This window comes from Sciurus carolinensis, unplaced genomic scaffold (genome assembly GCF_902686445.1).
Source record: "Sciurus carolinensis unplaced genomic scaffold, mSciCar1.2, whole genome shotgun sequence".
Classification (NCBI taxonomy): Eukaryota; Metazoa; Chordata; class Mammalia; order Rodentia; family Sciuridae; genus Sciurus; species Sciurus carolinensis.
The window spans coordinates 372,686-398,403 of record NW_025920150.1 but is presented as its reverse complement, the minus strand read 5'-3'; the positions used below and the strand labels follow the sequence as shown (position 1 = coordinate 398,403).

The following is a 25,718-nucleotide window of genomic DNA, read 5'->3' as shown; positions in this document are numbered from 1 at the left end:
TCCCAACAGACACGAGTGAAATACAAAACATAATTAGAAGCTATTTTGAAAATCTATACTCCAACAAAACAGAAAACCTCGAAGACATCAACAAATTTCTAGAGACATATGAATTACCTAAACTGAACGAGGAGGACATACACAACTTAAATAAACCAATTTCAAGAAATGAAATAGAAGAGGTCATCAAAAGCCTACCAACAAAGAAAAGTCCAGGACCAGATGGGTTCTCAGCCGAGTTCTACAAAACCTATAAGGAAGAGCTCATTCCAATACTCCTCAAAGTATTCCATGAAATAGAAGAGGAGGGAACCTTCCCAAACTCGTTCTATGAAGCCAATATCACCCTGATACCTAAACCAGACAGAGACACATCGAGGAAAGAAAATTTCAGACCAATACCCTTAATGAACATCGATGCAAAAATTCTCAACAAAATTTTAGCAAATCGCATACAAATATATATTAAAAAGATAGTGCACCACGATCAAGTGGGTTTTATCCCAGGGATGCAAGTTTGGTTCAACATTCGGAAATCAATAAACGTCATTCACCATATCAACAGACTTAAAGTTAAGAATCACATGATTATTTCAATAGATGCAGAAAAAGCATTCGATAAAATACAGCATCCCTTCATGCTCAAAACACTAGAAAAAATTGGGGTAGTGAGAACATTCCTTAACATTATAAAGGCCATCTATGCTAAGCCCATGGCTAATATCATTCTAAATGGTGAAAAACTGAAAGCGTTCCCCCTAAAAACTGGAACAAGGCAGGGATGCACTCTTTCATCACTTCTATTCAACATCGTCCTTCAGAATCTAGCCAGAGCAATTAGACAAACCAAAGAAATTAAAGGGATACGAATAGGAAAAGAAGAACTCAAACTGTCCCTGTTCGCTGATGACATGATTATATATTTAGAAGAACCTGGAAATTCCACCAGAAAACTTTTAGAATTCATAAGTGAATTCAGTAAAGTAGCAGGTTACAAGATCAATGCTCATAAATCCAATGCATTTTTATACATAAGTGATGAATCTTCAGAAAGAGAAATTAGGAAAACTACCCCATTCACAATAGCATCGAACAAAATAAAGTACTTGGGAATCAATCTCACAAAACAGGTGAAAGACCTCTACAATGAGAACTACACAACACTAAAGAAAGAAATTAAAGAAAACCTTAGAAGATGGAAAGATCTCCCATGTTCCTGGATAGGCAGAATTAATATTGTCAAAATGACTATACTACCTAAAGTGCTATACAGATTCAATGCAATTCCAATTAAAATCCCAGTGATGTACCTTGCAGAAATAGAGCAAGCAATTATGAAATTCATCTGGAAGAATAAAAAACCTAGAATAGCTAAAGCAATCCTCAGTAGCAAGAGCGAAGCAGGGGGTATTGCAATACCAGATCTTCAACTCTACTACAAAGCAATATTAATGAAAACGGCATGGTATTGGTACCAAAATAGACAGGTAGATCAATGGTACAGAATAGAGGACATGGACACAAACCCAAATAAATACAATTTTCTCATACTAGACAAAGGGTCCAAAAATATGCAATGGAGAAAAGATAGCCTCTTCAACAAATGGTGCTGGGAAAACTGGAAAACCATATGCAACAGAATGAAATTAAACCCCTATCTCTCACCCTACACATAACTCAACTCAAAATGGATCAAGGACCTCGGAATCAAACCAGAGACCCTGCATCTTATAGAAGAAAAAGTAGGTCCAAATCTTCAACTTGTTGGCTTAGGATCAGACTTCCTTAGCAGGACTCCTATAGCACAAGAAATAAAAGCAAGAAGTCAACAACTGGGGTAGATTTAAACTAAAAATCTTTCTCTCAGCAAAGGAAACTATCAGCAATGTGAAGAGAGAGGCTACAGAGTGGGAGAATATCTTTGCCAACCATACTTCAGATAGAGCGCTAATTTCCAGAATCTATAAAGAACTCAAAAAACTCTACACCAAGAATACAAATAATCCAATCAACAAATGGGCTAAGGAAATGAACAGACACTTCACAGAAGAAGATGTACAAGTAATCAACAGATATATGAAAAAATGTTCAACATCCCTAGAAATAAGGGTAAATGCAAATCAAAACTACCCTAAGATTTCATCTCACCCCAATTAGAATGGCGATTATCAAGAATAGAAGCAAAGATAGGTGTTGGTGAGGATGTGGTGAAAAAGGAACACTCATACATTGCTGGTGGGGTTGCAAATTATTGTAGCCACTCTGGAAAGCAGTGTGGAGATTCCTCAGAAAGCTTGGAATGGAAACACCATTTGACCCAGCTATTCCACTCCTTGACCTATACCCAAAGGACTTAAAATCAGCATACTACAGAGATACAGCCACATCAATGTTCATTGCTGCTCAATTCACCATAGCCAGATTGTGGAACCAACCGAGATGCCCTTCAGTTGATGAATGGATAAAGAAACTGTGGCATATGTATACAATGGAATATTACTCCGCAATGAAGAATGATAAAATTATGGCATTTGCAGGCAAATGGATGAAATTGGAGAATATCATGCTAAGTGAGATAAGCCAATCTCAAAAAACTAAAGGACGAATGATCTCGGTGATAAGCGGATGAGGACATATAATGGGGGGTGGGAGGGGTTAGCATTATGTTTAGGGTTAGGTTTAGGGTTAGGGATAAGGAGAGCGGTAAGAATGAAGGAAAGAAGGACTGTATAGTGGGAAAAGAGGGGTGGGAGGGGTGGGGGGGAAGGAAAGAAAAATAAACATCATTGCCCTATGTAAACGTATGGTTACACAAATGGTATGCCTTGACTCTGTGTTCAAATAGAGAAACAACATGTATCCCATTTGTATACAATAAAAAAACCAAAAAACCAAAAAAAACCAAAAGCCTAGCTTCTTCCTTCCTACATAACCAGTTGGAAAAATGTTCAGCATACTATAGATGCCTTCATAATTGAGAGTATCATCCAATCAGTGCATACTTATTCTAATCATAAGTGAGGCTATGATTCCATTAGGTTCACCTCTTAAGTATGAAGAAGAGTCATTCCAAATAGTGCAATGGTAGAAATTACCTAACTGACAAAGCAAGATATTATATCAATAGGTGTTTTTAAAATAATAGCTGAGTAAATCCCCCCACTTTTTTGCCATAGTCTGAAAAACTTCATCAGAGTTATTTAGGAACAATGCCTCTTTGTTTGGATTTCTCCTCATGTTTCTTAAGGAATCACCTAAGATGTTAGATATGAATTCCTCAGATCTCACCCAGATCTTTGATCTGAAATTGGTAGGGAACCTAGCCATGTTCATATTTCAAAACCTCCCCTTCTTAAACTATATATCCCAGAATAGATTAAACAGAATGCCACAATTAATATGTTTTATATATTAAACCACTTCATGCAGGAAAAATTGTATGTTTACTAAATGAGAACCTGAGGATGTCAGGATCCCTGCTCTCTCTTAAGCCCCCTCCCCCAGTCCTCATTACATTTCAAGGGCCACATAAATATCACCTCTCATATCCACATACAGTTTATTGCACTCTTTGAAACCTTAGAAATATTGACACTTCTAGCAAACGTGAAATTTATTATATATTCTTACTTTTTGAGAAGACAGTGAATGGCAAATTTGAGGACATAGAAAATGCCCTAAGGAGGTTTTTAATCAGTTAGTACTTTCTTTAGGAAGTTGTCGTATCCTTTCTCACATACAGTTAGTTTTTAGAAGTTAAGCATGAGCTAAACTGTGACCAAAAGCACAAAGTCTAGAAGAAAATTTAAAGGACAAAGTAGGTAGTGATTTTAATGCTTCAAAGCAAATTGTTGGTAATGTTCTCTCTTAACTAAATCATTCTCAGAAGTCATTAATTTCAGAATCAGGTGCTCAGTCCCCTTGACTGATTATCACTTTATAGAAAAGGTACACACAGTTGATAGCTTAGTATTGACAAGTTGTTTGCTCATTTCATTTCTTGACCAAGATGTGAGAAATTCAAATGGAAAAGAAAGTGTTACATCAGAATAGTAATAACACTAATAATTCTCTTGGAACTTTTAATATCCAGATAGCAAGTGATAAGCCTTTGATAGGTCATCTTATTCACAGGGTGTCAGCCACATCAGTAAATGAAAATAATGACTCTCATGAAGTTAGAACAAAAAGATCAATTTTTAGAGAGGATATTTATATCAAACAATTCATCCTTTCAGTGTTATGTAAGAACGTGTATTTCTGATAATTACTTATAAGCCATGCTTGGCTCTGTATGCCCTACAGTGGAAATAAGGGAGAAAGGAAGAGTTATAAATTCAGAAATATAAACAGGTTACAATTAGTACATGATGTGTAAATATAGATTATTCCAGGAGTTGTGATTGACTTTACATTCTCAGGAAGAAAAACAGTGATGTGTAATTTAAATGAAAAATCTTGAACATCGTCTGTGATTATGTATAATGCTAAGGTACAGCAGAAAAAAAAAACTTTAAGGAATTACATTTCTCTGAGTAACATGACATGAATGAGGTGTTTCATAATGTCTAGAACCACAAGGCTGCTGTTTTTAAAATAAAGAAGGGAAACACCTCTGCAAAGAGAAAAGGTTAAAAAGTAAAATTATGAAAATTAAAATAGATGACCAACGGCATAAATTCATAAAAATACTGCCACATATTGGTGGAGGACTGCTCAGTTGAAATATTATCTATAGGGACCAGTGGTGTTTGAAACACTTGGAGAACCTGCATTCTTCCATGTGTCCACAATTCCATTTTATTTTGTTTTCTTCTCTTCTTCCTTCCTCTCATCAGGTTTCTCAATCTCAGTTTTTCTTTTCAGTAGTTTCCTTTGTTCCTGCCCCACCTCCTCTTTCTTTCTCTCCCAAACACCAAGAGTGGTATTGTGACCCCTGGTCTGTCATAGGCATGTAGTGAGAACCATGCAATTTGTTGCTTGGGTTCAATTCAAACACTGAACCCAAACATGCTTGTTCCCAGGAGGAAGTCAGTCACTTGGTCCCATAGACAGCACTACCCATCTCCCAGTCCCTGACACGGTGAGACCCAGGCACCATTTGTGGGTGTCCCCACCTGTGTGTATCTGGATGTGCACCCAAGTAGTCCCTTGTGTCCTTTTAGTCCCAGGCACCCTTTCACCTTAGAAGTTGTAAGCTTCTGGTCTGACCAGGGCAGTGACATTCCCACTACTTCCTGAATTCCCTTCTTACCCTTCCTCAATGAGCCCATGGATCCTGTGGATTCTCCTCAATCATAACCCCATTGAACCTCAAAAGGTTCCTCATTTATTAAATTTAATACAGACTGTTCTTTCCAGTGGGAAAAGCCTGTCTCACCATTAAACCCAAGTTCCAAGTCTACCCCTCCACTCCTTCCAGACCTGTACCCAGGCTTCACAAAGCAAAACTAGTGTATAACTACAGAGACTTCTCTGTCTGGTCTTATTGGGATTGGGCATCTTTTCCACCATTTTGTGGAAATCCTACAAACTCACTCATTATTGCAACGTCTGTCAAAAAGCCTTTCCAATTTCTCTTTCATGTTTCACCAGTCTTACTCTGTAGCTCACCTCTGACACTGTGATAACTTCTTCTGCTGCATTTGGTGGCCTGCTCCTTGCAGCATGAAAGTGCAAACTTCTTTCTCCCTAATGTCACCACAGAGCCTAGTTATGATACCTGAAGCATGTGAGGAATTTAATACAGGGTGTTCCTTTGAAGGCTGTGTCACATGAACAGCATTGCTGTATATAAGTCCAGTACTGTGACCATTGTATGTAGGTGGTAGTGGGTAACGTGGATGTTCTAGAATGTGTATCTACCACTGAAATGGCCACTGGTCATATCCCTCCCACCACTGGAATGCAACTCCAAGTAGGTCTCACACTCTGCCTCTTTTTCCCTTCTTGTCCTTCACTCTGTGAGGAATAAATACATATCAAAGAACTTCTGGACAAGCCATAGCTTCTGTCCCCAACTCATATCTGTCTGTCACTGTCAAATTTGAGGACATCAAGACAGACCTCACTGTGCCCTTTTCTCAAGAATCAACAGCCCACCTGTCATTGTACCCCATCTCTCTGTTCCCTTCCCACCTCTAAACCCTGACTGTTTTCTCTGTCCTCCCTAAACCCTTCTTCTGTGTCCTCTGAACTCAAGGTCACCACCTATAATTCCACACCTTTCAGCTTCCAGTCTTGCACATTCACCCCTGACTGTTCAGACCACTCTTTGAACATGTCTCCTAGCCTCTTGAATTTCCTCCACCACTTCACCTCCCATCTCCCCTCATCCTCTTGCTGCTTTTCCACTAGGACAGTGAAACCACCAGGGGATCATTGGAATGTTCTGTTCCTAGACAACTGTGTCAACTTGCTTTCAAGCCTTTGTGCCTATGAGTTGTCCTTGCTGCTGCTCATCTACATGAAGTGTCTGCCCTGGCCCAGGCCATTTCCTCTTACCTGCCTGGGGCCCACCTTCCTGCCTCTTCTCGGATCTTGCTTCTATAGGCATCTCCTTTTTCTTCCTGTATGGTCAACAATCCCCTGTATGTTGAATCATTAGCATTTACATTCAAAGGTGCTCTGACATCTCCCATTCTAATTAAAAAAAAAAATCTCTCCATGCCTGCATCCCTCCGGGCTGCTCTAAACAGAGGGCCCGTCTTTGTCTATGTTCACCTCATCCTCCTGGCCAGTTTCTCTCCTTCCTCTGCTGGCTGGCCCCTCCTCATGACTCACTCTCTCTTTCTGTGTTCACTTCCTGTCCTCATGCAGGCTCATGGCTTTATACACCATTTTCTTTTATTATGGCAACTCCAAAATTTGTCCCAAACTCAAATCTCTTCCCTAAATATCCAACTTCCTATTTAATATCTCCTTTGGATGTCAATATCTCAAACCTGAGTGGTCTAAAAACTAAATTCCTGTTTTCCCCACCAACCCTCCAAACCTGTTCCTCCAACACTCCTGACTCTCTTCAGTAAATGGTACCTTTGTGTGTCATGCAGCTTCTACTAAGTGCAAGTGGATGTTACTCTGAAGCCCTCTATATCTAGGTCACTGCCTGTGACCCCACCATCAAAAGATACCTCAAGTTGGACCTCATCTCCCTAACTCAACAGTCACCATTATGTTCCAGCCATCCTAGGTTTGTGCTTGAGTTACTGTGTTATCCTTAAAATTATTGTCCATGTTACCACACTGGACCCCCAAGAATCTGCCTTGCCACCTGGTGCCAGGGCGATCCTCTTAAATATGAGCCAGATCACCATCCTCCTCTACTGAGAATTCTCCTGTAGCTCCCATTTCAAGCAGAGGAAAAGTAGAATCCTTGCTCCAATCTGGAGAGGTCACACCCAGCATCATGTCTCATCACTTTCCCAGATCTCTTCACCTCTCTCAATATTTCAGCCTCATCTTGCACCTGTGCCATTTTGCAAATGATTACATCATAATCACATTGCAACTGTGTCACGCAAAGAGAGAACCCTTTATTTTCTTGGTCTGCAAAGGGAAGTGAGTTAAAAGTGAGTCCTAAAGAATGATAATATGGAACTTACAATGGCTGCATAAGGATGTTATCGACTTTTTCCAACAGGGAACAAAAAGATGAGGGTGATCACCTCTCTTTGTCCCAAAGTCTAGGAAAAATAGGCAGTTATTCATTCAAGAGAAGCAAATGTGACTATTAATGGAACATAATCATCTGTCACTGAGTATTTACGATGTATGGGTTGTTTCTTACTATTTTTTAATGTTTAAGTTTTTTTAACTAAAACTGAACATTTGGAAAAATAAAATCCATGTTATTTTAATAAAAATGTATGCTCTCAAATTGGACACAAAATCACCTTTGAAAATCATTTGACTTTTTCAGTTTCTGAATTCAAAATATTTTCCCCTTATTTTTAATTATTTTATTCTTTTTTTCTTAAAAGGAAAATTAATTTGCATTAAATAGTTCCAGTGCATGAACATACCACTTGTTTGTGTCCAGTCCTTCTGTTGCTGTCATGAGTAGTGATGCTTCAAGCCTTCTTTCCCTTGTTGCTTTGTATTCATACGGTTGTATTTCTGTTGGGTTTATTCCCAGGAGAGCAGCTGGTGGGTCACACAATATGTGAGTCCATAGAAGCAGTTACTGTGGGTTTTCCACAATGGCTGAGGGAGTTGTGAGACTCAGCAACTAGAGTACCTTGTACTCTATCAGATCATAATGGATTGAAATCAGAAATAAATGACAGAATAAAAACAGAAACTTCTCCAATACCTGGAGATTAAATAATACACTATTATATGATGAATGGATAACACAAGACATCAGGAGGAAAATAAAAAAATTCTTAGAAGTAAACGAGAACAAAGACGCATCATATCAAAATCTCTGGGACACTATGAAAGCAGTACTTAGAGGAAGACTTATTTCATGGGGCGCATTCAACAAAAGAAGTAGAAATCAACAAATAAATGACTTAACACTACAGCTCAAAGCCCTAGAAAAAGAAGAGCAGACCAACACCAAAAGTAGTAGAAGACAGGAAATAGTTAAAATCAGAGCCAAAATCAACGAAATTGAAACAAAAGAAACAATTGGAAAAATTAACAAAATAAATAGTTGGTTCTTTGAAAAAATAAATAAAATTGATAAACCCTTAGCCACACTAACAAAGAGAAAGAGGGAGAAAACTCAAATTACTAAAATTCAGAATGAACAAGGAAACATCACAACAGACCTGAGTGAAATACAAAACATAATTAGAAGCTATTTTGAAAATTGATACTCCAACAAAACAGAAAACCTCGAAGACATCAACAAATTTCTAGAGACATATGAATTACCTAAACTGAACGAGGAGGACATACACAACTTAAATAAATAAATTTCAAGCAATGAAATAGAAGAGGTCATCAAAAGCCTACCAACAAAGAAAAGTCCGGGACCAGATGGGTTCTCAGCCGAGTTCTACAAAACCTTTAAAGAAGAGCTCATTCCAATACTCCTCAAAGTATTCCATGAAATAGAAGAGGAGGGAACCCTCCCAAGCTCGTTCTGTGAAGCCAATATCACCCTGATACCTAAACCAGACAGAGACACATCGAGGAAAGAAAATTTCAGACCAATATCTTTAATGAACATCGACACAAATATTCTGAACAAAATTTTAGCAAATCGCATACAAATGTATATTAAAAAGATAGTGCACCATGATCAAGTGGGTTTTATCCCAGGGATGCAAGGTTGGTTCAACATTCGGAAATCAATAAATGTCATTCACCATATCAACAGACTTAAACTTAAGAATCACGTGGTTATTTCAATAGATGCAGAAAAAGCATTCGATAAAATACAGCATCCCTTCATGCTCAAAACACTAGAAAAAATTGGGGTAGTGGGAACATTCCTTAACATTATAAAGGCCATCTACGCTAAGCCCATGGCCAATATCATTCTAAATGGTGAAAAACTGAAAGCATTCCCCCTAAAAACTGGAACAAGACAGGGATGCCCTCTTTCACCACTTCTATTCAACATCGTCCTTGAGACTCTAGCCACAGCAATTAGACAAACCAAAGAAATTAAAGGGATGCGAATAGGAAAAGAAGAACTCAAACTATCCCTGTTCACTGATGACATGATTATATATTTAGAGGAACCTGGAAATTCCACCAGAAAACTTTTAGAACTCAGTGAATTCAGTAAAGTAGCAGGTTACAAGTTCAATGCTCATAAATCCAATGCATTTTTATACATAAGTGATGAATCTTCAGAAAGAGAAATTAGGAAAACTACCCCATTCACAATAGCCTCAAAAAAATAAAATACTTGGGAATCAATCTCACAAAAGAGGTAAAAGACCTCTACAATGAGAACTACAGAACACTAAAGAAAGAAATTAAAGAAAACCTTAGAAGATGGAAAGATCTCCCATGTTCCTGGATAGGCAGAATTAATATTGTCAAAATGGCCATACTACCAACAGTGCTATATGGATTCAATGCAATTCCAATTAAAATTCCAATGATGTACCTTGCAGAAATACAGCAAGCAATTATGATATTTATCTGGAAGAATAAGAAACCCAGAATAGCTAAAGCAATCCTCAGTAGCAAGAGCGTAGCAGGGGGTATCGCAATACCAGATCTTCAACTCTACTACAAAGCAATAGTAACAAAAATGGCATGGTATTGGTACCAAAATAGACAGGTAGATCAATGGTATAGAATAGAGGGCATGGACACAAACCCAAATAAATACAATTTTCTCGTACTATACAAAGGGGCCAAAAATATGCAATGGAGAAAAGATAGCCTCTTCAACAAATGGTGCTGGGTAAACTGGAAAACCATATGCAACAGAATGAAATTAAACCCCTATCTCTCACCCTACACAAACCTCAACTCAAAATGGATCAAGGACCTCAGAATCAGACCAGAGACCCTGCATCTTATAGAAGAAAAAGTAGGTCCAAATCTTCAACTTGTTGGCTTAGGATCAGACTTCCTTAACAGGACTCCCATAGCACAAGAAATAAAAGCAAGAATCAACAACTGGGATAGATTCAAACTAAAAAGCTTTCTCTCAGCAAAGGAAACTATCAGCAATGTGAAGAGAGAGCCTACAGAGTGGGAGAATATCTTTGCCAACCATACTTCAGATAGAGCGCTAATTTCCAGAATCTATAAAGAACTCAAAAAACTCTACACCAAGAATACAAATAATCCAATCAACAAATGGGCTAAGGAAATGAACAGACACTTCACAGAAGAATATGTACAAGCAATCAACAGATATATGAAAAAATTTTCAACATCTCTAGTATTAAGGGAAATGCAAATAAAACTACCCTACGATTTCATCTCACCCCAATTAGAATGGCGATTATCAAGAACACAAGCAACGATAGGTGTTGGCGAGGTAGTGGTGAAATAGGAGCACTCATACATTGCTGGTGGGGTTGCAAATTAGTGCAGTCACTCTGGAAAGCAGTATGGAGATTCCTCAGAAAGCTTGGAATGGAACCACCATTTTACTCAGCTATCCCACTCCTTGGCCTGTACCCAAAGGACTTAAAATCAGCATACTACGGAGATACAGCCACATCAATGTTTATTGCTGCTCAATTCACCATAGCCAGATTGTGGAACCAACCTAGATGCCCTTCAGTTGATGAATGGATAAAGAAACTGTGGCATATATATGCAATGGAATATTACTCTGCAATGAAGAATGATAAAATTATGACATTTGCAGGCAAATGGATGAAATTGGAGAATATAATGCTAAGTGAGATGAGCCAATCTCAAAAAACTAAAGAACAAATGATCTCACTGATAAGTGGATGAGGACATATAATGGGGTGTGGGCGGGGTTAGCATTAGGGTTAGGGTTAGGTTTAGTGTTAGAGATAAGGAGTGTGGTAAGAAAGAAGGAAAGAAGGACTGTATAGAGGGAAAAGAGGGGTGGGAGGGGTGGGGGGGAAGGGGAAAAATAATGAATCAAACTTCATTGCCCTATGTAAACATATGATTACACAAATGGTATGCCTTGATTCCATGTACAAATAGAGAAACAACATGTATCCCATTTGTATACAATAATAATAAAAAAATAATAATTATCAATCAATTAGTGTTAACTTACACACCACTAAATCCAAACAGATTGAGACTGTAAATACATGTGATATTAATATTTTCAGAAAATATTCTTTTAAAAATTTAACAACAATCCTTTGTAGAAATTTCTTCAGTTAAAAAGATAAGAAGTGCCACGATTTGATAAAGGATATTTACATGAAAACTAAAACTGTGTTTTCATAAAACCTCAAATAATTTTGAAATTATAATGAGATATTATTATCATTTTTTTCATATTGAATCACATAAATTTTAAGATGTATAGCTGGTAATACACACATACATTTAAACAAATGATAGGGAGGGAGATGCTATATAAATAGATAAATGTATCATCATCAGAAGACATGACTTTTTACACAAAAAAACACATAAAATGTACAGATTAATGTTATACAAATGTTTGAAGTGGAAAATACTGTAAATGCATGAATTTGTCCACTATGTTAAATACATGTGTATTGAAAAACACTACTACTCTACAAATTTGTAAAATTATAAACAATTAGACATAAAAATTTCAAAAATCTTTAATAAAATATGTACACTCACCTATGCATTTTATAATCTAATCACTAGAAATTAAATTGTAATCCATGGTTGACTAAAAATTAAAATTTGAGGTGATTTTTTTTAATATTGCAATATTCAATAAGTGTTGAATATACCTAAATGGTAAGTTGTATAAGGCATGTGTTTTGAAATAGTGTTATAGGAAGATTTTTTTCAAGTTTTATTTGGTAGAACAAAGAAATCTTAGGGAAAAACAGGTGTCTCCTAGTAGGGTAGAGTGAACCTATGATGTATGGGTATGTTCCCTGTTCTCTATGCTACATGGTGGTCAAGATACAAAGACAAGAGGAGTTCTTATATTTTATCTCAATGAGTCATTAAGTGAAGGCAATCAAGTGAACAAAAAATAGTAGAAAACTTCAGTAAATCAAGTTACATTCATGGGTTATCTTTTATACATACTAAATCATCTGGCACAGTTAAGAAAGAATATGTTGAGTTATACTAATTTTCATGAATTTGGAGATATTGAGTCTAATTCCTCACACCTACCAGTACCCTGACTGATGACATATAACTTTCTATTTCTATAAGAGGGAGATTACTTTCTCTCCACTTGCTTTTTGACTTAACCATGTTATTTGTTCAGACACATAAAATTTACACTGGAGAGTCAATCAGCAACTTATAGTATTTTATTATTGGCAAAGTCTATTGTAACTTTTACTATGAGCAAATACAAGTAGGCAAATGGTCAAGGGAAGATGACAGACAGACCTAAGTTGAAGGTGAGCTGAACAAGTCAGCTCCTTCTCAAGCCAAAACAGCTCAATTCATATCAACAGAACTACCTCAGTCATTGATCTAGTAGTTAAAGACTGCATATTACATTTTTCATCTAAAAGTAGCTGATGACTGAATAATGTGTGTGTGTTACCTCAACATTCTTGTTTCACTGGAAGATTATGAAATAAATGGGGTGAAATAATTGAGATTGCTACATTTTTTTTTCACAAATGAAAATGCATCTAAAATTATTCTAGTCAAATTTTCAAAAATGTTAGTGAGGATTTGAAAAAAGAGGAATGCTTATACATTTCTGGGTGAACTGAAAATTGGTGCAACCTCTCTAGAAAGCAGGATAAAGATTCCTCAAAATCTAGGAATAAAACCACCATCTGATCAAGTTATACCACTCCTTGGCATGTATATGCAAAGAAGTTAAAATCAGCAAACTACAGTGACAGCCACATCAATGTTCATAGCAGCTCAATTCACAATAGGTAAGCTACCAACCCAGGTGTCCAATAAATGAATGTATAAAGAAAATGTGGTGTATGTGTACACAATTGAATATTATTCATTCATAAAGAAAAATGCCTTTATGACATTTGCTAGTAAATGGATGAATCTGGAGACTGTCATGCTAAGTGAATTGAGCCAATCCCAAAACCAAAGATTGAATGTTCTCTCTGATATGTGTATGCAAACATACAAAAGGATGGGGAGGGGGGGAGAATAGAAGTTCAGTGGATTAGACAAAGGGGAATGAAGGGAAGGAAAGGGGGATAGAATTAGCAAAGACTATAGAATGAATCTGACATAACTTCCCTGTATTCATATGCCACAGTGAATGTCAACATCTTGTACATCCACAATACTGGAATACTAGTTAGAATAAAATATACTCTTTGTTTGTATAAATATGTCCATATAGACTTTACTGGCATGTATAACTAAACAGAACAAAAATAAATACATAAAATGCCAAATAAAATTTGACTACTTAAAAATCTGAAATTTTAAAGATAGGTAAGATTTTGTTTTGTTTCCTCCAAAAGGTTCAATGCCAACAACCCATGTGGAACTAAATGTGAATAATTTTAGAGGTTTCATCTTTTATGATAAGCAGCTCTTTGCTTACTAGTTTTACACTATGTGGTACATGTCTTATGCAAATTATAATTTTTGATGATATCCTCCAAAACTAATATTTCCCAAGATTTAAATTGAACTTAATATTGATCTGACAATGACATGGTATAGTAAAACAGAAACCTTTGATATGACATCTAAATAAAAGATTTGATATAAGTCTTCTGAGACTTTAAGCAAGAGAATTTTAGTTTTTGAAAGTTACTGTACTGAAGAATAGGGTGAACAGATATCAGGATCCTACTTGGAGATTCATCACAGATTCATGTGCTGATTTTTTGTTGAACAATAGCACTACTAGTCTGAGAAGTAATTGGTATCACTAAAGTTATGGTGTAACAATTGGGTTTTGGTAATTTTTGTGATGCCTCCATTCACATTTTGCTCCTGAGGCTATAGATGGTGGGCAGAGCATGGGATGGCCACTCTATGATAGACAGGTCGCTTTGGCAACAAGTGATTGCATTTTAGTGATTGCACCATGAACATAGCAATGACAGTATGATAAAGACTCATGTAGAGGAGGTTTGTAGCGCCCCCAGTTGAAGGTATTTTCATGATCAAAATGAAACATGGGGCAGACAATGATCAAAAGCCTGGATATTTCATTAGAAAAGGCAAATGGCAAAAGTACTATTCTGCATTAGGTAGGGGACAGAGCAGGAAAAGCATCAACAGGACTATGCTCACAAAGCTATATGTTAACATAGTTGTACCAAAGACAAAGCCAACCAAAAGTACATGGATACTAAGGAACTGATGAAATCCCTAGAGTATGTCACAGTCCATAGAAAGGTGAGAGCTTTAGAACATTGCAACTGTGTGGAAAGGAGGGTTAGAAACTGCTAAAAATCACTCCTAACACACCACTGCTAATATGAATATATCTGTCCCCAAAAGAATGCACACAAAGAATTGCTCAATGCATCCTGAGAAGGACATGATTTCTTCTTCTACAAACAAGTTTTCTAAAAATTTGGAAATAATTCAATTAGATTAATGGAAATCCACATAAGGCAGACCTTCAGAACAATGTTCTTAGAAGCACTTACAATAAGATACTAAAAAGGAAACAATGCCAAATAAAAAATAAACAGTAGTATGAATAAACTAATTATGGTAGATTCATTTAACAGAACACAATTCTGCAATAAAAAAATAAAGTGTGGTTACAATTTATGACTTAAACACAGTTGTGAACAAAATCCTGAAAAACAACACCAGATAAAATGGAATGTATATGTTAAGATTTAGTTTAAATGCATCTTGAATGCAGAAAAAAATAAAATGTACATGTTCAAAATCCATATGTACAGATTGTAACTGTAAAGAGAAAGATTATGGATGCCACAATCTCCAGGCAGAGCATGTAAAGGGAGTGGGAAGGTTATTATGTGCCAATTAAGTAGTGTTGCTTGTGTTTTGTCTTCACTTTGTTGGAGGAAAACACAGAGAATCATTATTAAAACGTTCTTGTGTGTAAGGTTGCCACACTGGGAGAGAGAATGACAGAACACTGAAAATGCAGAAAGGAAATGAAGGGTGAGGAGGGGAAGAGAGTGAAGAGAAAGGGAAGGTTGAAATAAAAGATAAATACTTAAGTTATAAAATATAGACTGCAGACATCATAGAGGACCATGGTTTAGCCTACTACATTTTAGTTGAGGCAAAAGCAGGATTACCTTTCTCTTTTTTCCCTTCACTCATAAGTGATTGTTAAAGTATAACTTGATTTGACAATCATATATATATATATATATATATATATATATATATATATATATCTCAATCTCACAAATTCTCTAAACAACGTCATAGCATTATTTGAAGAGACAATTGAAAACAATGCAATGTTGAATGCACGTTATTTTGAAGTTGGAAGAGAAACACATGTATACGTGTTTTTAACTATCATGAGTGAGAAAGCACTTTTAAGTGCACTAACTTTCTCAAGGTCTCCTTGACATCTTTATTTCTTAGGCTGTAGATAAGGGGGGTTAGCATGGGGATGACCATGCTGTAAAACACCATGGCAAATTTGACGAGGAGCAAGGAACTTTTAGATTTGAGCACACAGTAGAGAAGGAGAATGACCCCATAGCAGAAGCAGATGGCAGCCAGGTGGGAGCCACAGGTGGAGAAGGCCTTTCTGCAGGCCACCCTTAGAAGGGATCTTGATGACTGTAATGACTATGACGACATAGGAGGTAAGGATGATCAGCAGGCTGCAAACCTCATTGAACATACAGATGACTAAACATGCCAGCTGGCTGATGGAGGAATCCGAGCAGGATGCAGAGATGATGGCAGAGTACTCACAGCAAAAGTGATTGATGACTCCAGAGCCACAGTAAGATAGTGCCAGGAGAAAATATGTGAGCGTGGAGGAACAGATTCCGCCCCATATGTAACTTCCAGCCACCAGGAGAGCACACAGCCTTCGCAACATAGCAACTGTGTAGAGCAGGGGGTTACAAACAGCCACAAACCGGTCATAGGCCATCACTGCCAAAATAAATGTTTGCGTAATGACACACGTGCAGCCAAAGACAAACTGTGCTATGCATCCTTTGAAGGACATGCTTCTGTCCTCCACAATCAAGAGTCTAAAAGTTTGGGTGCAATTGTGGTGGTATAGCAAAAATTGACAAAGGATAAATGGTTGAGGAAAAAGTACATTGGAGTGTGAAGTTTGGGGTTGATCCTGATAATCAATATCATGCCAAGGTTTTCCAGTACAGAAATTGTGTAGATGGTCAAGAACACCAGGAACAGGGGCACCTGAAGTTTCGGATATTCTGAGAAGCCCAAGAAGACAAAGGTGAAGACTGCACTCTGGTTCCCCTCCTGCATCCGGCTCTTGTTGGAGGAAATCTGAGAGTTCATCCTGAGCAGTGAAAGAGCAGAGAGACTGGTGTCATGAAAGGAAAGCAGAGGAGCATGTCTCAGGACATCGCAGAGCCTAGGTGGCTAAGCACGCCTGCCAGTGGGGATCCTCGCAGCGGATTTCGCCAGATATTCCTTGTTTTTAATCCAGTCAGGGAAGAGGGCAGATAAGCACTCCTGCAGCTTCATTGGTACTGAGCAGTTCTCTATGGATATTTTAGTTTTACTATTCCTAGAAACATCCTGTAATCTAAGTTGCTTAGAATCTCCTTTGGTCATCAGAAACTGATCCCTGTTCTCTAATAACATTGACACACGTTTCTCAGTGCTGTTGTTACCCTTTGACCATCTGAAAAAGCTCTAGTATCTAAACAATTGCTGAGGAAAAATGTTAGGCAGTCTTTTAATTTTCAGAAAATTATCATCTTGTTTATGATGGTGTAGTACTTCATTTCACTCCATATGTCTATTTGTCTGTCTTTCTGCCAGTCTCTAACTCTCTCCTTCTCTATGTAAAATATATACATTTTATTATATATCATATATTTATTGAATATATATTTATTATATATTTTTAAAATGAAAATACCTTATTTCCCAGAAATTCAGACCAATAAAATGTGCATTAACAAAAACCATAGAAATTATATAATCTCTTATATACAGAGAAATTATATACATAAACTACATATAAAACATTGTATAGGTGAAGCACTGGGTTCAATCTGCAGTACCATATAAAAATAAATAAAAGTACTGTGTTCATTTACAATTAAAAATAGTTTTTAAAAATTCCAATTAACAAAAAGCAACTTTTGATGTTGGATATGAAATACTATGATATAAACACATGTAATAAGGATTGAAGACTGTACCAGAGTTTGGGTTCACAAGCAGAAATAATTCTAACATTTTTACACTGGAAGCTGGAGCAATATTTAGTCTGAACTTTAAAAAGCAACTTCCATGGGCTTTTCTTGGTTATACAAAATCTTGACGTTCTAGATATTTTATCATGGCTAATTCACCCTACAAACAGTGTACCCATATCAAGGGCATGGAGTCATTGGGTTGGTTCATTTTCAAATTCCTGTACTGTTCATGTGGTTGAACAAATAGTTCTTTTCAAATACAGAAATGATTTGCTTTGTTTGGGGAATCCTTGCAGATTTGGAAGGCTGAGATATAAATCGCTATTTCTATCAGAAATCCCAGAAATGTAGACCAATCTATGAGATCAACACTTGATGTAGAACTTGAGTTCCATTTTTATGGGTGTGATATAATTAAGCAAGTCTAGCAGTTGAAATCTGTGGAACAAGATCGGGAACCACTCCAAGGTAGGTGGAAACACAATGATCCTTCTGTGTTAACATCGTCAGTAATATTTTCCCTTTGTTTCTTAAAGTTCACATCTGCAGAGTTTGATTTGGGCTTCGTTCTGTCCATTGGGATGTTTTAGAAAAGGCCCACCCCTACACATGGTAAGTCCCCACGTATCTAATTCCAAGAGTGAGTATTTATTGCTCTCACCTTTTCCTGGCTAAGGGTGCCTAGATTACTCAGGGGCTCCTCACAAGTCCATGTCTCCAAACTCTTCCACACTAACTGTCTGGATTTCCTTTAAACTCTTAATATTGTACTGTGCTTTGACCTTTTGGAATAACAAAGCAACTCTCAAAACTAAAGATATTCTTCCTCAATAAAGCACACTTGAAATCAACTGCGAGTACTAGATAATGTAATAAGATAGCCCTAAGCCTGTTTCTTCAATTGTCTGTAAAGGGACAAATCCAGCACATATGCACCACTTTCATAAGATTTTAGAGCTGAACATTTATACCCACTGTGTATAAAGCACTGTCTGAATCTCCAAATCTACCTGAACTATGTCCCCTTTCTTTCTTCAAGTATGCTTCCTTTTAGTTGGTCATATAATGCTGGCATCCTTCTGACAGATTACCAGTATATGGTAATGATTTTGTTGATTAGTCAAACCTTGTTTAATAGGTCATTTACTGGATCATCTTGAAAATATGTACACCCTTGTAAAAATCTTAAACTTCAGATCAGATCCCCTACTTGGAAATTCTGCCTCAGCAGCCTATGTGTATCTGGCTCTGAGAAGCTGTTCATGTTCTCTGCACCTCTTCTCCTTATCTATACAAACATAGAATCTACAAGCATTAGATTACCATTATTATTATTACTACTACTGTCACTGCCTCATTTACATGATAAAATGATACATATAGGATATCATAAATTAGAAAATGAAGTTAAAGCACCCGAGGTGTATTTTACATTGTAGAGACTGTCCCCAGGACTCAGTTTCTTTTCTATTCTTTGTAAAGTTGTCTTTTTAAATTTACTCATAATTTTTAATGAATGAAGAAAAATTCTATAATATAAAGCCAGATATCAATTCAGAAATCAGTGTACACCAATAGGGAACAAGAAGTAGAAAAATTTTGGCAGAGATGTTGTAAAAGCAGTACTCTTTGCTGATTTCATTCTGAGTGCTCCTTTGGTCTTATTTACAAATTTAATCCAGGATCTCCAACCTTCAAAACTAGTTTCTTATTCAATTAATAAAAATAATGCTACAAAGAACAGAAAAAAATAAACTAAGTTCTGGGGACATTCCCTAAATGTGGAATAGACCTGGATGTTTTCACATCATTTTCTAATTTGAGATGCCCCATATACACTATGATATCATATAAATGTATTCATGGCAATAATATCAATAATAATTTAATGCCTGTGGGACTATTTTATTTGCATATTTAAGGAGAAGAGTTCAGAGAGCACTAATAACTTCCAGAGTCACATATGAAAAGGCAGCTGAGTCAGAATTTCCACTTAGGTTGACCTAATACAAAGTCTAATCATTATCTTCTCTTTTATTCCCCCCTCCCTGTCTTTCTCTGGTTCCCTTCAGCTCCCTTTTCATCTTGGTTTCAGGCTAAGAAAAACAACTTAGAGCCAAATGAAAGACCTCAAAATGTGCTCTCAAGGTAATGCCTAGCTCACATATAATCACCTAGATAACAAGGGATCCTCAGAGGACCTGACTACTCCCAGCCTGTATGATTAAATTTCAATTTTACATTACTGTGGTGCTCAAACCCTTATACATTTACAAAAAATCTTTTCACAAAACACCTGTAATCTAAGAATTTCTGTGTGATGACCTGTAATCTCTACAGTAGCTTCACACCCATAGGCTACTGCAGGTTCCTTCTTTTTACCCAGCATTTTTGATCCCTCATGCATGTACTTTTTTTATGATTCAATACCTTCATCAAAATATCTCTTCCAAATAGGACAACAAGTTTTCCCTCAAATCCTAAGAACCATCACCTCCTAATGTCTGATTCCAGGGTACACGCTTCCAGAAAACTTCCATGATAAATAGGAATTTCATAATTAAACTGTTCAGATTTGCTTCCACCCACATGGCTTCAAAGTAAAAAATTATATACAAAGAACAATATTTTTCTCTTCAGTGTTATAATCTCTTTAAAATATCCCTCTTAAACATTTTTAAAAATTGAGAATGGGTAATTAGCATTATATTAATATCTGTCAGAGTTATTAAACATTATTAAAGAACACAAAGTTTAAGACAAGATCATGCCTAAGTCTTAAAGATGTAGGAAAGAGAGTTCAATACTTTGTATTATTATTCTCAGTTGAGGGAGATAGATACAACTGTCACTAGGCTACAAACGTTTTCCACTGACCAAAAAAAATTTATACTGTTCATTTATAGAATTTCCCCCATGAAAATCATAATATAACACATAGACTAAATAATTCAATAGAATCCAGACTTATTTATTGAAGTCTTCTTTTATTTAACAAATTACTTAAAATTATTTCTCAAAAAAGTAGCTATTTTACAAATTGTTCTAGTTTGTAATTAGGCAATGAGAATTTAATTCAAAATATATACCATGGAAGGTACCAAGAATATAAAAAGTCTCTTATTATAAACAAACCTGGACATCATAGAGTCTCTATGTGGGTGAGTCAGACTCAGAAGTCAAATTCAGGCCTCATGTTAAGTATTTTAAGAGGAACTGCCTGGCCTTGGGGAATCACCCTAGAGAATCTTAACCAGGTGTTTGCCATGAGTATAAACAAGGCAATTTGGAGAAAATTCCTTATTACTAATTTAAACTATAATTAATTTAAATCACTAAATCAGATGGGAAAATTGAAGATGTTGACCTACTGGTCATTAGAAAAATACAACCAACCCATATTACTAAATCCATATTTTAGAAAATGTGTTATTCTTTATTGAAAATATGAGCCTTTGGAATTCACAAAAAAGAAAATCACATCCTGCTTTAGTACATACAAATTTTTGTTGGGTTTTGGGGGCTTGCATTTGTTTTTGTTTCATAAATATCAGTAATATCTGCATATTGATCTAATTTTGCCTCTTTGACATTTTCCCCCAGTGATTTTCTAATCTATTCAATCTCACATTGCATATGCATTTTCAATGAGGTTGCTGATAAATGTTTTGAATAAATAATTTTTTTGTTTTGGCAAAAAAATTTATCAGTCCCTTTAAACTGATATATCATTAAACATTTATGTTAATGTTAGCATATTTGGGGAACTCTACCAAATAAATGTTAATGAATGGGACAGAATATGTAGACAACGGTTATCTTGAATTCTGCAGAGAATATCTTCTTGATTTCAAAGAAATTCATGGTATTAAATAATATTTAAAACAGTAGAAAAAATATATTTGTCTAAGTCAGAATTCAAACTTGCTCTTTGTCAAAGGGTATTAGTAATGAGAAAAGTAAACCTCAATGTGAAAATATTTCACAGTACACAGCTGAGAAAGGAGTAATTTTCACAATGTACATGAAGTTTTTCAGATAAATAAATCACAAATAATTCAAAATGTTGGCAAAGCATCCTACATAGGTATTCAGAAGAAATAAAGCAATAAGCACATTAAATATACCTTATCTCAATAAGCATAAATATTCAAATTAAAGCCACAGTGAAATATCTACAACAAATTGATAAAAATAATGACTAATAATACTGAGTGCTGATGAGGAAGAAGATGACAACTCTTTAACTTTCAAACATCACTATTTAAACTGTAAATTGATAGGATCAATTTAAAATATTGAAATCTAAATACATGTGCAATTTCATTACAATGAGCATATTTATGTGCAGCACAACAGAATATATTTTCTAATTTGGAGCATGCCAAATGTCCTTTATTCTATATGGAGTTACAAAAATATGTGGAATATTCACTTGATGAAATATTAGATAAGAACAAAAATTTAAAAATAATAAGTTCATGCAACAAAATGAATGATTTGTAAAGTTATATTGATAATTTATAAAAGTAGGATACGTGGATTACACACTACGTGACTTCCCATAATGTTTGAAAATTTAAAATATTAATTTGAATTTTTAAAAGATAGTTAATACCAATAGAAAAAAGTAGTTCATCTTTATGATAAAAGTAATATTTTTGCTGTTGCTGGGAGTCAGGAGAAATGGCAAGTGATTAGCTTTACTTTGCTGGTAATATTCCATCTCTTCACTTACTTGAGGGCTCGATGGGCATTTAAACATTATTTTATAATAGATTTTTAAATTTTACTGACAATATCTGAGAGTCAATTACTACATTTTTACAAAAAGAGAACTTTTCACTATAAATGAAAAGTTCACTAGAAAAATATAAGATAATTCTAAGGAGCAGAGGGAAATAAATAGACATTATATGTTCAAGAAACATAATAGTTAATTTCTCATTAATAACTTTTTGTAAATAAAATAACCATATTAATGTTGCATTATTAATGTCCAAATTGATTAGAATGATGAATAAGAGAGAATGGAAATGAGTAAATAGATCTATTTTGGAGACATAGAAATGTAATTTACAGATGTTCAAGGAAGAAAAGGGAACATAATTAACATTGACTCCTTTGTTTAAGCAACTGAGTGAATATATAAGGCAATTTACTGTTAAAGACGTACTTGAGATATGAGTTTATTATGAGAATGTATGATCAAAGATACAGTTTCTTAACTACGGTGTCATGTCCCTTAAAATAGAGTACAAGTATTGATAGAATTTTTATTGCTATGGGCATTAACTCAGTACATTTTATTGAACTGTAATATATTGCATTGATTCTTAGAAAATGGGTGATACATATAAACAGTAGTTCATATTTTCAAGACCTACTTGCTAAAGTCAGTCAATATTTCTCATAAATAACCAAAGGTACTCATTGCACTTAAAGCATTAAAGTCAAACCAAAAGTTACGCTTCACAGAACTTTCTGAGTCATCACAGTGGGTTCCGAAGACTTCAGTATGAAACTGATACAGGCAGCTTTCATTTTTGTTTTCACCACTTACATATGAAAGACAAGGTAAAGACTGACTATAGCACAAGAAGTGAATTCTAAATACGGATTTCTAGCTCCTCATTCTGAATTCTGTAGTGTCCAGTGGGGAAGTTTAGAACCATATAATCTTCTGAAATTCTTCAGAAGAAATATACAAAAAAGCATGAAACAAGAAAATTAGAAAGCACTCTGAACATTTAGGAAGATTTTAATGGATGAATGTAAACATAACCATATATTCAGTTGAAACTTAAGTACCATGAAACACATTTTTTAAAATTGTTCATGGTTAAGATATATAAAAACATATATTTATCTGAATTTATGTGAAGAGAATGCAGTTTGGCATGGATTTGCCTCCTGACTGTCTCTTTCACATCTTTGTTCCTGAGACTATAGATCAGGGAATACAGTATGGGGATCATGACAGTGTAAAGGACAGTTTCCACTTTAACCAGGATCCAGGAGCTTTTGTCATGGGGGTACACAGTAGAGAAGGAGGATAATCCCATGGAAGATGCTGATGGCAGTCAGGTGAGAGGTACAGGTGGAGTAGGCTTTGTGGAGGCCACCCTCGGAAGGCATCCTGATGACAGTGGCAACAATGAAGACATAGGAGGCCATGATGATCAGGAGCCTACATGCTTCATTGAATGTAGAAATGATGAAACACGCCATCTGCTGAAGGAAGGGTCAGAGCAGGACAAAGAAGATGGCAGAGTACTCACAGTCAAAGTGATTTATGATGTTTGATCCACAATAGGACTGTTTTACCAGAGAATAGGTGAGTGTCACTGAGCAGAAGCCACCCCACATGTAAGTTCCAGCTACCAGGAGGGCACAGAGCTTGTGAGACATAGCAACTGTGTAGAGCAGGGGATTTCACATGGCCACAAACTGGTCATAGGCCATCACTGCCAACATGAACATTTCTGTAATCACAAACATACAAATAAAGAAAAACTGTGTCATGCATCCATTGAAGGAGATCGTTCTGTCTTCCACAACCAAGATCTCTAACAGCTTGGGCATAAATACACCGGAGTCGCAAATGTCCAGAAATGAGAGGTGGCTGAGGAAAAAGTACATGGGTTTTTGAAGTTTAGGATTGATCCTTATGATCACAATTATGCCCAGGTTCCCCACCAGAGTGACTGTGCAGATGCTGAGGAACAGCAGGAAGAGGGGTGCCTGGAGGTGTGGGAATTCTGAGAACCCTGATAGGATGAATGTGGACACAGAGCTCTGGTTTCTGACTTCATGTACCATAATTCTTCTTGAAAGAAAAAATATATAAGGAATGAAAATAAAATGGAGCAGCAGAATTTGACATGGTGGACTGGCAGTGAGTTGATGCTCAGTGTAACCCAATGAGGATGAGAGTGATCAGTTTACTGTGATGAGTCTTCTGCTTCCTGTGGGAATCTTACTTGATAACTTATTGACTGATGATTCAGAGCAAGTAGCTGTATTCCTCAGGACTGTAGTTTTCTTATCGAGAATAAAACAGTGGTCGTGTTCAACACTGTTATGTTATAAAAATTCTCTATAAATGTGTCTGATGCATGGAAGACTTCATATTAAAATATTATTTTATGATAAACAAGGAGACATGTACTAATGTCAGAATATTATTGAGATGACTGTATTATTTATATTATCATACCATGAAAGTCCTTGGGAATAGTAAAAACTTTTAATATGCAAATAAGAAGAAATAATAAACAACTTAACTCAAAGTGGATCAAAGACCTAGGTAGTACACCAGAGACTCTGAGCCTACTTGAAGAAAAAGTAGGACCAGCTGTCCACTTTGTCAGCTTAGGAACAAACTTGCTCAATAAGACTCCAAAAGGACAAGATATAAAATCAAAAATCTATATCTGCTTAGAATCCTGGACTGTTATTTCCCTTTCCACCAATCTTATTTATTTCTCTAAAGTTAGTTTATTTTTTAATTTTTTCTAATTAGTTATACATGACAGTAGAATGCATTTTGACACAGCATACATAAACGGAGTATAACTTCTCATTCTTCTGGTTGTACATGATGTAGAATCACACTGCTCATGTAATCAAATATGTACATAGGGTAATAATGTTCAATTCATTCTACTATCCTTCACTCCCTTCACTCCCCTAATGCAAAGTACTTCTATTTTTCCCTAGGTTCCCCCACTGAGAATTAGCATCCACATATCAGAGAAAATATTCAGCCTTTTTTTTTTGGGGGGGGGGATTGACTTATTTTGCTTACTGTAATATTCTCCAGCTCCA

At 36.0% G+C, this 25,718-nt stretch overlaps 1 long non-coding RNA gene and 2 pseudogenes across 2 annotated transcripts in view; 1 reads left to right on the top strand and 2 right to left on the bottom strand.

Annotated features, from left to right (window-relative positions):
- The window catches only part of LOC124974464 (uncharacterized), a 57,811-nt gene extending 39,311 nt beyond the window's left edge, over window positions 1-18,500 (top strand). For both annotated transcript variants that reach the window (XR_007106779.1, XR_007106778.1), the window contains one exon: window positions 18,425-18,500. This is a non-coding gene — a long non-coding RNA (uncharacterized LOC124974464). The remainder of the gene's footprint in view (window positions 1-18,424) is intronic.
- Window positions 16,042-17,016, bottom strand: LOC124974463 (olfactory receptor 5D13-like; annotated as a pseudogene).
- Window positions 18,501-23,497: 4,997 nt separating the features above from the next.
- Window positions 23,498-24,710, bottom strand: LOC124974473 (olfactory receptor 5D18-like; annotated as a pseudogene).
- Window positions 24,711-25,718: the final 1,008 nt, after the last annotated feature.